General features: G+C 39.5%; 1 protein-coding gene across 1 annotated transcript in view; it reads left to right on the top strand.

Annotated features, from left to right (window-relative positions):
* Positions 1 to 1,556: 1,556 nt before the first annotated feature.
* Positions 1,557 to 5,881, top strand: part of LOC120557287 (potassium voltage-gated channel subfamily D member 3-like) — a 139,945-nt gene continuing 135,620 nt past the window's right edge. Inside the window, exon 1 of the mRNA XM_039797463.1 lies at positions 1,557 to 1,892. The gene's annotated coding sequence lies outside the window, so the exon portion shown is untranslated. The remainder of the gene's footprint in view (positions 1,893 to 5,881) is intronic.

The following is a 5,881-nucleotide window of genomic DNA, read 5'->3' as shown; positions in this document are numbered from 1 at the left end:
CTTCCTTTTGTGATTTTTGTTTTGTTGTGGAGGTCCTCAGTTTTATTGTTGTTAAAATGCTGAATCCGTATTTTCTAAATGAATGTGTACATACTGAATATGTGACTTTAGTTGCGAGTACCTGTTTAAACAAGACAAACAGGGCTGTTCAAATTTTGGTCTGTTCAAAAACAATTTTCAACATAAAGTGGCAGACATATTTAAATACTTTCTTTTTGCACAGTGGATGCAATTCCCCTTCATATTTTAAATCCCATCTGTATTGATAGGGAGTTAGTATCTTGTTTAAGGACAAAATTCTCACTCTGCCACCCTCCTCTCTCCTCCCTATATAAAGCCAAGAGCCGTCACTATGATTACACCACTCCACCACCATCAGCAGATGCTTTTATGTGGCACGTTCCCAGTGAACCATTGGTGCCATAATCATACTCCATACACTCACGCTCAAGTGGCGAGCAGCAGTAATGAAAATCGCTGTCGATGACTGTTGACGGGTGCTCAAGTGTTTGCTCTCAGTGCCAGAGCGCGGTTTCATGCTCCCTGTTGAAACATGAATTGTTTGCTGACCTCCGGAGTGCGTCATTGTCAGGGTAACAGCAAAAAAGACTATGTGGTGTAGACAGAGAGTATTTGAATTAAGTTTATCTCTTTGTGTCCTTAATGATAAGAGATGTTTAGGACATTTACAACATGTATGTCCATAGCCAGTAGGGTTTGTAAGAAAAATTAAATGCTAAAATGAAGATTTGGAGCATATACTTGTGTGGGAAAGCCTCGCAGGTGGGAAATTATGTCCTATACAGACACGCAAACGCTTTGACCCAGTTGACCCACTAAAAAAGAGTTTTTATGTGGTAATGCCATGCTGCCAGCCCACTGAGCTCACCAGCACTATGAATTAATGAACTCTTGAGGCCTGGGATCTTTGCCAAGTGTGTCCCTGAAGGTTTCATTCAGTGTTGGACTAATCTCCTAAAACATCTGCCTCCAGTATAAAAAAAAAAACAATTCTCACATAGGTGTGTTATGTCTGTCCATTGGTCTGTTTAAATGTGTAGCCCACAGATTGATCCTTACAAGAATGAGCTGTGTAATTATGACAGTATGAGATATTTCATGTAGTTGGGTTTAGTCCCCTGATGACCACCCAGTGAGTTAATAATCAGCAGCTATGAAACATTAGACTGACTGGGTCATGGAAAACTGCCAGGGAGGTGACATTATTTGTGAGGCCATCCATCTCCAAATAGAGTGATTTTGAGCTAGTTCAGGCAGACGTACACTTGTCTGTTATTGCTTTTATCTTATATTATGTTGGGCATTTTATTTAGGTATTTTTTTAATTGTCTGGCATTTCTATTTGTCCTGAAATGTTTCAGTCCTGGTCCTACCATTTAAAGCACTATGTTTTGAAAAAATCTGTATAAATCTGTTTTTTAGGTACTATTATTATTATGACTATGACATATACCCAACACAAATCAAGCACACCCCTTTGTGATAGGGCGGGCTATTTAAACTATCAGTGCCCTGCCCACTGGTTTGATGTTTGAACTACTAGCCTGCTGCTAACACTGTTCGTTTGCTAACAACATTTCCGAATCCACTTGTCGCAAATGTCGTACTTCATTTGGAATCTTACATGCTAACATAAGTCCTGTTTTAGGTTTAGTGGAGTAGTTAAGCTATACAAATCATCCCATCCTTTCGTCTGCTTCTGCTGGAATTCAACAATTTCACCAGTCATTCATCAGCTGTGGACTTTAAACGCCATTTCAAGCCGGAAGCAGTTTTCCTGTCAGCTATGATGGTAACTCCTTACATATATGTCAATGGGTAACTCTTACCAAAGATGTTTTACTTCGCTGAGACTGCTTCACTTTACCAAGGTACGTACTGCCTTTGCTAACGTGCTAATGTTCAGTGAGGTCTTAATTCTGCTCTTTTGTTTCTGTGCCTGGCATTAATGACATACATTGTTGATGCTGCTGGCCTGTTAACCTGCAGATTTGTTTATGAACAGTGTTGTTTTGCTGATTTCTCTTTTTATGCTGCTTTCATCTACCTTTTGGGATCTACTTTGTGGTTGTTGTTGTTGTTGTTGTTGTTGTTGTTGTTGTTGTTGGTTTGCACAGTCAGTATCCTTTTATTCTTATGTTTGACTGTTTTGTGTGTTATGGGATTGGTTTTGCCATGTATTTTTTTACCTTTTGGGCCTACTTTGTGGTTGTTGTTGTTGTTGTTGTTGTTGTTGTTTTGCACAGTCAGTTAGTATCCTTTTATTCTTATGTTTGAGTGTTTTGTGTGTTATGGGCGGATTGGTTTTGCCATGTATTTTTCCCCTCTGTGTTGTTTTGGTGTTTTTTTTCTATTAGGCTTTTTCCCTGCAAGGTCTATAGTAGAGCCTGATACTGCATATTGGCGTTAGGAAGGTAACCATAACTGTTTCTTGCATACATTGTTTCAGTGTAATAGAGGCTGCATGGTAAACTCAACATATGGTTTTGTCACACATTGTACTGAGGTCATCTCCACACACCTCATACTCAGCCTAGCAATAGTAAACTGTTTCAAGTCAAACCAATGTGTTGGGGTGACAGCTTGCTTTACTCTTTCATATTATTACAGCTAACCTGCTTGAGCTCCTGTACTTAGTTTATGCATCTGCAACACTCAACAATCCGTCAACAGCCATAATTTTTTATCCATGTACATGTACATGAATGCCATTTCACAAGACGACATTGTCTGCTCACGCCATTATCTTTTTGCAGTTTAATATGCAAAGCCTGCATAGCCATCAAGTGGGTTGTTGGTGGATTTAGCTACTCCCCTCAGTTCACAGCATAATTTATTCCCTTCATGGTCTCTCGTGCCAAGCAGGAAAGTAGGCATATGGCAGAGCTGGTACTTGTGGCTTATATAAAATTCACATAATGGCTTGTATCAGGCTCTGTGTCTAATGTGGCTCTTATGGGAAGTATTTATCACCACTCCACAGTCTCTGCTGTGCTGATCTTGGTGTATGATTGTGGGGAGTGAATCAGCGTCTAGATGCCAAATATCAGTTTTGTATGACCATAATAAATCGACTGCATGTGAGTTGGCTGAATAAAGTTAAGGATTATGCATTTGCTCATTTAACATGGGCGTCAATATCTGTGTGCCCCTGTATGCGTGAGAAAGACACTACATTACTACATTTATTGTATGTACAATATAAAGATCTTGCTGTAATAAGATAATTTACATTAGTCTGTTTGTGGGACTATTTTCCTTTGTCAATGCTATAGAAACTGTATGTGAGATTTATAGCTGGATTCTCCCAGTAAAAAATGTGTATGATGTCACTTGGCAAGGACAATAAATACACTACATAGCAGCTATTGTCAAGTCCAATTTCATGTCCACATAAAGCTCAATTACTGCTGATAGGGTCATAAGGGGCATCCTCTCTTCCAAGAAAAACAGTGAAACTACTGGGACAGATTTTCAACACTTCCTAAATAGAGTAGAGAGCACCAATTCCAGCTCCCTTCAGTAGGGAATGTATACCAACATATTTCCCATATTGCTGTACTTTATAGATATTAATCATATGATTAGATGGAGCACAGTGTTTCAAGGAGAATTATGTTTAGTATGAACTTGCACAACACTTAATCATTTGTGACCCATTACAATGTAAAAGCATGGATGATAACATTTCTCTCTCCTGATTTCCCTGAATGTGGAACATCTGTGTGGACCATACTCTCCCTTGGGCCAAATTTAGCTCTGAAATGTTGTCAAATTGAGATGCCCATTTGATATCACCATGATGGAAGAGAATGCCTGCGATGCTGCTCCTGTTATTTTTACAGAGTTAAACTGGATCACACAGTGTGGGGGACAAAGCGGCACGGATACTATGGCAGATTTTGAGATCAGCAAAGCGTTATTAATCTACTGTGTGTACGCACAGTTTAGCTAATTGTTCGATGAAAGTATACCTTATAAGGATTTCATTTTAATTTTAAGATTCCTTAAAGATAATGTTTGGATATGTTTTGTGATTTAAATTATGTTGCTATCTACGCCCATTATCTGCCAGTCCAGTTACGTTTCTGGAAAATATAATCTGGAATATCCTAGCATTGAGCTGACTGAGCTTTAAAACACCAACACAGTTGGTTGCATTCTCTTTATTCACTCCCTGCTAAAACACATGAGACCATATAAGCTGGAAGGGAATGGAAGACCTCTAATAGGAGTGACAGAGGGAGTGGATCAACAAGGTTTAATATAGAGCCAGTAAGGTATTTTGGGACCTGCAATACAAAGGTGAAAATACTTCCAGAGACAGTAATACAAACTAGGACACTGTTGCACCAAACACTGACAGAGGAAAACATTGACTTGGATGTAAAAATGTAGCATCAGCCTTAATTGAACAGTCAAACATTCAGGGTATCAGTAACAACTACACATATTTTTTGGTTGGCTGAAATGTAGGCTAACTGCAGTACATCTGAAAATTAAAAAACGTTTAATGGGATGTCGAAGTTGTGACTAGACCTAAGTGACCTCACATAGGCAACAGTAACTATGACATTCACCCTCAACCAATCCAAATCCATAGTACAGATCAGTGCAGGCCCAGTGGTTTCCAATGTGGTTTCAGGATTAAAATGTTAAATTTCATAGCAGACTGACATTGTCAGTTTTGTGCTGTCAGTAGAACTGGGGAATGGAAATATGAACTTTTGAGGGCCAGAGCAGCGCAGGCCCAGGTCAGCCCTCACTGTATGTTATCAGGTCTCACCTTTCTAATCTTTAAGAAAAACACAGCCAACGTGCTCTTCATTTACATTCAAAACAGGCTCCTTTGTTTGCAATTAACTTTTGACTTGTGAACGTTTGACATGGTGTGTCATTTGGCCTTGTTCAAAGCACTTTGCTTTGGCTCCCTTCCTCATTACGTGGACTTGAAAAAATTTGTTGACTCCCAGCATCCACAGCTTGTTGTCAGATTCATTTAGATCTATAAACCCCTTTGAGGGTTGTGTCTCCAATGGCCTAGCATGCGTCTGGCTGCATTACCAGATGTTGAAAAGTCAAATTCAGGGTCCGTAGCTACTTCACTGCTCTTTCTGCAATGTCTTGGCCCAGTTTCATGAAATACTTAACTTCTCACAAACCAGTCCGAGCCAGTGAATATGTGCACAAAGGACTGAAAGCACAGTTGCATAAGATTGCATTGTAAAAGTGGTCTGTCACAATACGATGACAGGAGAAACATGCTGTACTGGCCTTCGCAATGAAGACTGCACTTACAACCTTAAGCCCACCACTGAGAGGCATACACTGGAAACAGAATTTATATGATAACAACTTTAGTTTAATGTGGACAGAAACGTTATGTTTTAATATTTTTCTGTGTAATTAGGATCTTCAGATTTACAGTATATATCTTGCTGCTCAGTTTTAGTTATGATCTATGACAATATAGCAGCATATACATGTTTTTTTAATGTACATTCTAAGGCTTTCTACTTTTAATGGAAGTAGCATTACATTATCAGCAGCAGAAACAGCTGTGGTGTCTGTTAAAGCTGGAGGTAATGACAGTGAGGCTAATTAAAAATGAGACATCGTTTACCTGCATCACATTAACAGAATGTTTTTTCAGATCAGTAAAGTTTCAGTTCACCAACTGAGACCCAGCAGGTAAAAGAAAACATAATTATCTAAGCATGAAGCTCCTGGACATTGATCCAAGGGGAAAGCACGGGGTCCGATACCATCTTAAAAATAAGTAAATGTGTGGGGGCGGCCTCTAGCTCACCCGGTAAGAGCGTGCGCCCCATGTAGGCTGAGTCCTTTGCAGCGGTGCGGG

The sequence above is a fragment of the Perca fluviatilis genome, chromosome 4 (assembly GCF_010015445.1).
Source record: "Perca fluviatilis chromosome 4, GENO_Pfluv_1.0, whole genome shotgun sequence".
Taxonomy (NCBI): domain Eukaryota; kingdom Metazoa; phylum Chordata; class Actinopteri; order Perciformes; family Percidae; genus Perca; species Perca fluviatilis.
This window is presented reverse-complemented; position numbering and strand designations above follow the sequence as displayed.